Raw genomic sequence first — 11,754 nt, forward strand, 5'->3', positions numbered from 1 at the left:
AGCACCCAATAGTTTTAGAAGGGAAGAACAATCGTAACGTAGTCTGTCATCGTTTAACGATTGTTAGAGCAATTAACATGTACAAACACAATCAACAAGCACGAAAACATGTGTACTCAAAGTATTTGGAGGCCCGATATTTGAACAGTAGCGTTGTATACTCGACAAACAAATTAATTTTATAGACACACGAAACTGTTGTTCACTTTTTATTTGAACGCTGCATACCTGATTTCAATTTTATGTCTTTTCGCGAAAATTGTATTAATGGAAATTATATTTTTCGGGTTGTATGAAAAATTGAAAGGCGATAAGTGAGCGAAGAATCATTAAATAAAGAAGAAAAGAATTTGAAATAGGAAGTCAAAACTTGCCTCGCACGTAGATACGAATAGGCACGGAGCCGAGTTTCATTTGCAATATTCCATGTTTGCTTGGCCCACGATGCTCACGAAAATCTTCTACTTTCCTGAGAACCCTCAATTCGGGGTCGCCTCATCGTCTGACGAAATGAATTTGCGAACATTCGTCGCGCAAACACAGCGCAGCAAAAAATCATCTCGGTGAGATTTACTTTTCGAGCTTTCGAATAAAATACCGCAAAATGCCTTCACCTTGACAAATAAGTAATTAACGTAACGAAGATAAAAACAAACCAACGAGAGAATCATTCCCAACAGGGATAACGAAGATTCAGGAAAAAACGCAGCAAGTTGGAGAATGTACGAACATTTTTCACCTGTCGTTTAATTACTTGAACTTTCTGTTCTTCTCTTTGGTATATTCTTGAAACTGAAATTCGTATTATAAAGCGTCGTTTTTAATCAATATTCTGCTTTAAAGTTTCCCGTGAATAATATGATACACCGGCGCTTTGCGCGAAAAGTTTCCTATCGAATTGACTTCTCGACTTTCGAATATACCGAAATTACTTTCGCGAGTAAGTTCTGCCACGAGAAACACCTTGAGACCAAAATCGTACGTTTCGACTAACGGTATAATGGAATTTTGAACAGCAAGGTCTGTCAATATCGAATACAGAAGCAGCCTTGAAGAGATAAACATTGAAGGAGAAAAAGAATTATTACAAGTTTATAAATAAAAAAAGGATGTAACTGATCAACCCCGTTCTTTGTCAATTTTTCAAGTTTATTATATAAATACACGATCGGTGTCCGATTTTTAGAAAACATTGATTATCCACCGCCATGAGTTCGTTTGTTAAAAGGAGATAATACGAATAATAACGAATTGCAAGGTAGGTTTGAAAAAAAATTTGTTTACGATATATCATCACTTATTTTACTTTTCAATTTATAGAGTTGAGCAACGTGGCTCCTGAACGACGCAACTTATATACTCAAATTCTTGCCCACGTTTTTTAAAACATCCTATACACTGTTCGACTCTCTCTACTTTGATCAAGGTAAAAGAAAAATTAAAATAAATCACCCTATACATGTGATCTAATAATCGGTCCTGACATTATAGAGAAATTTATACTTAATGTTCCATCCAAAAATGTACGTCGTTGTGAACTACTGCAAGTTGAACATCGTCGTACATTCTACAGTTATTTTAACTGCTTCAACTACATGATACTACATGCTTTTAGCATACATGCTTTAGCATGCTTACATGCATAGCTTTTTTCTGAAACCATCTCGCTTAAACACACACCAACAATTCCTTATATCGCTTTAGATCTTGTCTGTCTCATTGTTTTTGTTCTTATTCTATTATAGTTAGTAATTCTTGATATTTAAGTTATATTTAAATACTTAGTTATTTTTTTTCAATGACTTACTAGCCAGAATTATCGTTACAATTAGCTGTTAAGTTTCCAATAATTATAATTATTAATCCATTACTCACTTACTTGCGCATCTCTCCTCCTTCGTATTACTAATGGATTACTCACAATATAATATAATATTACGATATAATAAATAAAACAGAATAATGTAAAAAAAAGATATAATACGAAGAATAATATAATAACGAAATAAAATAAAATGTACCTAAATCTACACCCTCTACTCGACTATTTAATTTAATTTAAAAATAACGTATATAATATCATTGCTTATACTTTTCCATTTATGGAATTGATCGATATAACTTTTGAAGTATACATATCTCCCGAAGATAATTATTTCGTTCGTAGAAAAGTTCTATCGCCGAATAATGTATTATCTTTAAAATTGTACTTTATTCCCATTGGCTTCTAATTTTTTGAAATAAATTTAATCGCGCTTTCATACGAACAGGTATGTAAAAGATCTCAGATCGAAAAATATGTCTGTTGGTTCTCAAACTCCTCTCGATTTTTCGTTCATATTTCTCCCGTTTTCCGCTGTTTATCTCGCAGATGTTCATCGATCTGCTGGCACAGCCTCGATCGTAAGTCAAGAATGCAGTCTAGCGAAATGGAGATAAACCAGTGACGATTGATCGCGAACGCTTTCAAGGGTTCTCGATATCGTCCTTGACACCTGGTCCTTTGTCTTCTATTCTGCCTATGCTTTCGCTTATAACCGAGCAACAGAACTTTCTTAAGATTCTTTTTTAAAGCCACCTTCGTTGTGCGCCAAATTTATCACGCCACTCGTAAATTCAGATTTCGATCTTGAATTATCGACTTATATTTCACCTATTCTATATATACGTCAAAATAGTTCAACAAATATGAAAAAAGAACGAGACACACGATAAAATTATTTATTTCGTTAGCGAATATTGTTGAGAATAAATACGCGATATAAGCGTTTTTATCTTAAAAAAATTTAATAAACTGACAGTCTTTATGACAATTCGATTAAATTATTGATCAAATGTAATTCTTAAGTTTCTTAAAATGATAACTGTACATTCTACGTGAGAGAAACTATTCCTCCGTTTTAGTCCTCGTTCAAGCATCGAGACTTAATAAACACGTAAAGTAATTTTCTCATTATTTCCTGCTCAATTGACGAGGTTTTGATGGTCTCCATCCAAAGATGTTCTTCCCGGAAGATCCGGAAATTGTGTACTACCTTAACGGAGACATGATGGAAAACGTCACTGCGGATAAGACAGAATCCTTTCAAGTTCTTGAAGTCGATTATCGTTCGAGAGTCTTGATCTTGACAGAATTCCAGAAAACAATCTTATCACGCATAGAAAGATGTCGTAAAATAATTTCTCACGTATAATATATTCAATATTGTCCCTTCTAAAAAATCCTTTCTTCGTATCGAATACATTATCATCCGAATAAAAATCTATTCCTAACAGTAGAATTATCCGAATTCTACAATACGAACAAGAGTATTTGCTACTATTGAGGATTTGAATAATTAATTTATTCCAAACACATTATGAACTCCAGCACCGAGGAAATATCGAAACTATGGTTGTAAAAAAGATATTGAGTATAAAAGTTTCGTCTTTTCCCTCATAAGAATCTGATTAACCGAATTCTTAATAGGAATCTACAGAAAACAATATATTTTTTTAATTAAAAAAAAAAATTGAGCTTCAAATAATCTTGAAAACGTCCCACATCTAAATTAATTAAATATCTTCTATTTTATATATATATTATTCGACGAGTTGTTCGAACATAACATTTGTAATTTCGAGCAAAACTTGCAGTCTCTAACGCAGTTTTAAAGCACATGCAAATATTTACCAGAAGTACAAACAAATTAAGCCTTATTCCTTATCGCTATACTTTTGTTTGTAAATGTTTTTCGAAGAGTTTGCGAAGCTGAACCTTGGTACGAAAAAGCAGGGACTGAAACGAGAAAAGTTTCTTGAAGAGATCTCAACATAGTGTCCTCGCGCTGTCTACGTTGAGCGAAACCGCTAACGATTCCTTTAAGATTTCGGCTGTATCTATTTTTCAATACCACCTGCTTCCATCTCGAGAATGAATTGATACGAAGGGTAAATGGAAAAGGGACGACCAGGGGTTACGTTTAACAAAGGCTGAACGAAATTCAATTTCAGCTGGAAGTTGGAGCCTTCGAGGCTACCTTTTTGGACACTTTCATACTGATCTCTTTTACCTTTTTGTAATTATTCGTTACATATTACATATTACATGTTTCTAATCTTTTTTTTTTATTAAGGATAGTCGCGCTCCTTTGATTTGAGCGATCATAGCTAAGAAAAAAAGAAAATACTAATACTATGTAACATTTTTGGCTATCGAGATTGTTCACGACCTTTTCTTATAAGTAAACTTCGATGCTAGCCTTACAACTACAACTCATGAATTTACATATTTATTTTGTACCAAAACGTCTGAACCAAATAATTAAGAGAAAAAATATTTTCTTTTTCTTCTTTTATTTCGTTTCGTTGTCCTTTATTTCCTTCAGCTAATTTAGAGCGTCTATGATGTGATTCTTTGATATCAAAGCGATCTTTCAATTCAATTTGTACTTAAGTCTTTGGGTTCAGATAGAAGATGTTATTATCTAGCATATAGCAGCTACCCTTATCTTATATGGATATTACCTGGTTGCACAAGGTGCAAATTATTGGTGTTGTTTTGCATAGGAGGTATTCGTGAGTGATTTTCGTGTGTTCAATTCTGAGCCTTGTCACAGTCGACTTTCCTTTTCTATTTAAGTTGAGAATGGGCGTTTGTTAATAGAAGTCTTTTACCAAGTCGCGTTTTTGTTCCTTTTGTCGTGTTCCATTCCTCTTTTTCGATATTGTAGATCGATCCGAGGAGGTCTTCATAAGGGATTGGTTTTTCTATTGCTTTTTTATTTTCTTTTCTATTGTTTAATGGACCCGTTGTTGCTTCCTTGCTTATGGTGTCCGCTTTCTTATTTCCAGGTATGACTTGGTGGGCCGAGATCCAGGTAAAGTACTATATGTCTATTATTGTTTATGAGGTTCGAGCAGGTTTCTCGAATGATCTGCATGATTTCGCGTTTCTTTTTCTCGTTTATGGCTGTTATTGTGCCGACTAACGAAAGATATATTTATTTCCATTAAAAAATTAGAACTGCATTTTATGAAATCAATATTCCTATTATCGTACTAACAAATGTACAACGTAGTCCCTCTTATTTTGACAATTGACTCGATGCGTGTTTAATAAAATTAGAAAAGCGTAGAACAACAGGGACAGAAACTATTAGCGCCGCGAATGATTACCAAACTGAGGAGTTTCGTAATGCTGAAGGAGTACATGTCTCCATAACCCACTCTTAATCCTATTTAACTTTGCACGAACCAGAGTGTCGATGTTCGCAAACACCGACAAAGCCGTATCAGAGCTTCCATTTCTTATGAAATTAATTTAGACGCGGTTCGAAACCATCTGAAGGTGAGTTTAGACCAAACGAGCAAGAACATAGTACGTTTAGCGTAAACAGTCATCGATCCTCGATTTCGATTTTGATGAGCAAACAACGAGCAAACTACGTGTTAGTTTGTTTAATAAAGAGACGAGTGATAAAACTGTAATAGTCAATGTATATTAAAATCACTGTAAGTACAAGTACAGAGACAGTGTATGATAGTGTATAGTCGTCGCTCGCTCAATGCTACTATTCAACTCTCTAATTGTTGAACTATTCAACTCGCTATAATGACTCGCTATAATGACTGTTCTAGAGAGCACGTTCGTCTATTTGTATCGACCGGTGTTATTATAAAAAGTTCAAATGTAACTCCGGTTGACAATTACAAATAACAGCGATAATATTTTGTCCGGAGTTCGTTTACCTTTGAACCTAGACACCAAAACAACGTTGGTATTCCAAGGCAGAATAATATGAGTCTCTTCCGATTCAAATCTTCCGTTGAATCATGTGCTGTTACAGCCTGATCTAAACACACCTTAGTGGTGCAACCACGAGCGAGCATTCACTCAGGAAAGTAAACCTACAGTGACGGATAGAAGAACACGCTATGCATTTTGTACAAGGACTAGAAATTTTTCACAAGTATTCGTTACAGTCATCAATTTTGCGTTAGATCGCTTTTATTGAATTTAGGTCTAGTTAACAAAATTACATTGTGTTTTATACATCTTATCTTATAAGATTTCTTTTGTTCACCGCTGTAATTGTGTAAAAGGGGCAACATTTTTTACAGTTTCGTTATCAAATTATTCTGACAAAGAAGATCGAACTCCTCAATTAATTGCATCGGCAGTTTATCGTAGCAACGATAGTTCACTGTAATGTAGATAAAACGGATCATTTAAATTAATTTCGATCTTCGTGTGAAAGTCGATTTCAAATTATTCTGATTTTTTAACGAGATGCTACGCTACATATATTCATGTACCATGTATTTTGTGAATTTATTTAGTCAAATGAGAAACAAACTAGAAACAAGGTTTTTAGAGCACGCGATCACGAAACGGAATCGTCGATAAAGCGATGAAAATCTAGCGCGCATTAAAATCCACTTCACACGACTCTTATTTTCACTCAGACAGATGCTCGAGAAGTTTTCCATGCGTCGTTATCTTCGATCCTTGATCGCTAAATAAATAATGCATTCTGCCTTTTGTACAGCTCATTTACTACTTCTTTCGCGTATTACAGCTTCGCACTATATACCGGGTGTGTTCAGATTTTCTTTCTACTAAAATAATAACTTTATTCCCAAAAATCCGCCCAGTAATAATATGATTTAATTCAATGAAATATAATATTTAATAGATATTCTTAAATAATGAATACTTTATACACATATGAGTTTTAACAGTAAATACACCGTTATTAAAAAACCAAGCTAACGAACGAAAAATGTAAGTATATAAAATCCGTAACCCGGATGTTACTACAAAAACAATAATCTCTTAGTTACAAGGATTATTTTAAATTCATAAGGTCCTTAGATTACAAATTATTCTCGCGTAAATAAAAATTCATGTATGTAATTATTTCCCATGTAAATAAAATAATGATGGCATGTAATGTGAATGAACAATATGTAAAATATGTAAATAAGATGGAATAAATACACGTACCAAAAATTCGTATAATCGAAATAAATGTACGTGTCATTCATTCGTTAAGAATCACAAAATCTCCGCTTAATTTATTGCACCCTCTATACCGTTCGTCTTCCAACTATAATCCCCCACATTTGACCAAGATAACACGTCCGATTCTCATGACAAAACGATTCTCAGGATGGCATATTTCATAGCTGTAGCACGTGTCGCTCAAAATCGACGCAGCTGTTGCATTTCGAAAATGTGTCCCGGCCACCTCGTTCAAGGCAGTCACGTACGAATCTTTCGCCAAGATTAAAGCTTTCGATCCCTCATTCGAGGACACTCGTAAAGATACGACACCCGAAATATTATATCAATATTCCCATGAAATTATATATAGGAACATTTCGAGTTTCAATATTCACGCAATTATCAAGATCTCTTATATTATCTGCGATCTTCTATCGCTTTTAACGTCTGTTAGTCCTTCGACGTGTAATCAAATTTACTTATTGGCGACTAATGACGTTAATAGGCTGCTACGAAGATTACATTTTATTAATGCTCTAATCCTTATTAACCAGTCATTCTATTTTGTTAACAAATTCATATACTTTCCATAATTAATTATTAAGTTAATTATGCCCACCACTGAATACCTTTTTCCGTTTCAAATATGTACATATTTTATTACTGTTCGTGCACAATGTATCCTTTGCTTTATTCGATTCAGTGAATTCTGATTGGAAGAATTTAATATGAAACTAACAGCATTCTAACATAATTAAAAAATTGAAGAGTGAAGTGAGTGCAACGGGATTAGGAAAAATACATGACGTTGAAAAAGCCACGATGACGACATTAAAAAGCACAAACTTGATATCGAATATTGTCTAAAGCAGGTAGATTTCCCTGGCAATAGCAGAAAATCTGAACTATACTAACGCAACGAAATGTTTTCATCTCGATAGAGACGATTTCATAGAAATGGAAACAGTGAACGCTGCTGGCAATGGAGAGGTGCCTTCTGACGCCCAAGCATCCGAGGCATTAGAAAAAGCGTTTCGATAGTTCGAAATACAAAAAGAATATAAATATATGCAGTTATTTATGGTGAAAGAATTATAATAAGACTCAGCAACCAAAAAGATATGGGATCCAGAAACATTTAAAGAAACTGCCAGTTAATTTTAATCTATATTTGAAGAAGTGAAATTTTATATGAGAAAAGTGATATCATTCAATTATCCGAACAATTTTGTTCTTTCATATTATTTCGGATAAGCGAGATTTTACTGTTTATGCTATTTTTATATCGTCCCTTCATATAATGCCTCGTCGTTAATCTTGAGCTCCCCAACTTTAACCTTAGAACTATTACAAGAGCTATAGAATTATTTTCTTGTACAACAAGAAACAAGTGTTACTACGATATGTAATAATCTAAAAAAATCTATAAATATATATATATATATGCAATAATCCAAATTGCTTGAAAAAAGAAATTTCGACAGAAGATTTTGCTGCATAAATTACATTAAATCGCTATTCTCAAACTCATCGTATTGTTAATATCACGTTGCACTACTATTTCCTTGAGTAACTAACAAAAGTTATTTTATTTCGAATTATTTCGACGTCGTAAACTGTTCCAATTTTCTACGACACGCTATATGTACTAATTAAAAACAGAAACAACACGTAAAACGCCTTTACTGCTGATGACTGACCGCTTTGTTGAACAATAATAGCGTAAATAACTATGTGGTCAAGGTACAATAGAGATATTAACCTAACATTGAAATGCTCTGTTCCGTGCAGATTTATGTTCTTTGACTGAAATTGGTTTGCACTTGCGTAACGAATTATATGGAGTTTTCGCCAACAATTGAGCTGTCAGTGATTTGCATGTTTTTCGTCAATGGAATTTGAAAAGTGAAAGGCAATTAAAGGCAACTAACACGATGCAAAATATAAATAACAATTGTTATTTGTTTGTTATAGATCATAAGTAAATTCTACGTTATGAAATTTATAGAATCTATTTAAAATCGTACAGTTATGGAAATATGCAGACATTTCCAAGTTAAAAATCATAATTCTTGATAATACCATAGAAAAGAATTTTAAAATCTTTTTAGGTGATAGCAAAGAAACGAATACAATAGATAACATTGCAATAGAAAGATATCTATATTCTCTATGTTTATTTTCTTATATTTTTATATTTTTGTTAAAGATATGTAACGAGTTAGGCTATAATAAGTATCAAATTTATTATTTCATTTTGAATTTAAAAATTCGTAACATCGATCGTTGTGATACAAGTATTCAGATATGTTCTTTGTTTGAAATTCTATTGACCGTGATTCGGAATTTTATATTCGTTCCAGTTGTAAGAAGAAAGTAGGAGTTCGTAATTTTGTTTTATTTTTTTCTATGCACTTAGTAGAAGCGCTATAAAATATGTCGAGTTTGAGATTTCTAGGCCACGAGACAATGTAACTATAAACATTTCCTTCGTGTGTAAATACTTCCTTGATGTGCAAGTAATATCGATTAATTTCTTGTTCAACTTATATAGATTTCTTAATTGTAGAAAAATTGTACTAATCATTACGATAGTTTTAAAGTATATATTCATGGAGTGAAATCCTTGGCGAACAAGAAATTAGATGAAATATTTATCGAATCAATTTAACTATAGAGATAGAGTCAAACTAAATTTCTGGAAGCAAGCGTCGATTTGGAAATCCATGATTTCGCAGAATGGTATGGAATGGAAGACAGTATTAACCACACAGTAGCTAAGAACTTCATAACTTTCTCAATCTAGATGAAACGAAAGAGTTTTGCATTATAATCGCCAAATACAGTGGCTGACTTAAATGGAAAAGAACAGGAATCAAGTTACTCAGATAGTTGCAGTTATCCGTTCATAACTTCATATTCTGCCGAATTAATAGTTTGAAATGAATTTAAATGGTTTGAATTAATTGAAAGTTATTCCACGGAGCGTAGAATTTGAAAACGCAAGCCCATTCAGCAAATATGCTTAGTAAGTTTACGCGAAAATACGAAAAAAAGCGTCTGTTGTTTTACTCATTTTTTAATCACACGTCGACAATCGAATAAACACGAAATATGTGCAAAAACTCTGCTTAATTTTATTCTTTCTATTCATTGTACTCTAGCAAACTTTTTTATTTCATTTAGTAATATCGCAAAATCTCTCGCAAACTTATCTGTTATGAAATTGATTTAAATAAACTGCAAATGTTTAAGATGACTTTTTTTTAAAGAATTACGCAATTATGAGCTCTGAGGAAGAATAAATAGTTAATTATACGATGAATTTTTCTATCTTGTCACAAAGATAAAAACAAAAATAAAAACAAAAACTCGATAACAAAGTTATATAACAGAGTTTAAAAAAGAAGAAAGTGGTCCACGAGAAGCAACATTGATATTTATTTTAAGAAATTCGTTAAATCAGAATAATTTTTTTCATATAGTGCATAGTACCACAGTGGATTCGATTATTTCCTTTCGAGTCACAATCGTTCATGGACGAAATACAAAAACTGTTCTCGAGGTTGTAGGAACGCGCAACTTAAGCGTGAATTAGATAAATCGCAGTCTCCTTCAGTCTGGCAAACAAGAAAGTATACCATTACATTTTAAGGTAAGTTCTTGCCTTCTTATGTACCTTATTAAATATATATAATATAAATAATAATATAAATATAAATAAATAATTCCAATTATTGTTTCATGTGAATTTTACACGAAATCTCGCCTAGATAATTGATTGTTTTTAAACTGATTCCTGAGCACAAGGTGGTAGGTTAAACGTAACCGTGAAACATTCAGTTTATATACTCAATATATTACATCGATATTTGTATAAAGATAATTCCATTATATCACTAATTATAAAAATATAATTAGTAAAATTAATTCTTAAAATTTGCATTTTTGCAATTTTAAAACATTGTAATTTTAATCATGTGAAAATTGCAATGTTAGCAATTCATTAATATTTTATGTATTACAACTTCAAGATTATTATGTGAATTCATATCTTATATATATAATAATTTCAAAATTAATACGGTTGTGTATGATGTAAATGAGTAAAACATATTATGTCTAAAGCGTTTTACGTATCACTCTTATTTCTTAATACTTTCTATTATGTCTCTAAAGTTTATTAAAAAAAATACTACTACTTTCCCTCTGTTTTTTTAACGAGTATGTAATTATACCTTGTATTTACCTACTTCCTTAATCACTGTTCCATATCTGATTCTTTTCAAAGTAATATATATGACTTATTGCTGAAAGATATATACTCTAAATTACATTCCAACAACAATTTAATATTTATGTATAACAATTTCTTTTCCTTTATGGAGAATTACAATTATTTTTAAACTGGAAGAACAATTAAGTAAATGGAATAATCATTATTATTCGCTAAATTTATAGTAACTAGTAAATATTAATTAGTATCTAGTAACTATTGCCATAATACTTAACTATATACTTAACACAATACATTATTGTTGCACAAGAAACATCTACAAAATTAATATTTATACCTTATACTACTTTTGTCGATTACTTTTTATTAGGTACTTTTATCAACAACAATTAAGATATATGCCGCGTTCGAAATATGTAGTCGGATCATCGAGCAGCCATTACAACGAATCTATTGAATCCAATGGAACTAAATTATGAAATAAAGGTTCCGATAAAATGAAATAAAATTTCAAACAAATTTTAATTAC

At 32.0% G+C, this 11,754-nt stretch overlaps 1 protein-coding gene across 2 annotated transcripts in view; it reads right to left on the reverse strand.

Moving 5' to 3' along the window:
- Grd (GABA-gated ion channel) overlaps positions 1 to 11,754 on the reverse strand; it is a 92,829-nt gene that overhangs the window by 80,360 nt on the left and 715 nt on the right. The window lies entirely within an intron of this gene.

Source organism: Bombus flavifrons, chromosome 2 (assembly GCF_040668555.2).
Source record: "Bombus flavifrons isolate JBK064 chromosome 2, iyBomFlav1_principal, whole genome shotgun sequence".
NCBI lineage: Eukaryota > Metazoa > Arthropoda > Insecta > Hymenoptera > Apidae > Bombus > Bombus flavifrons.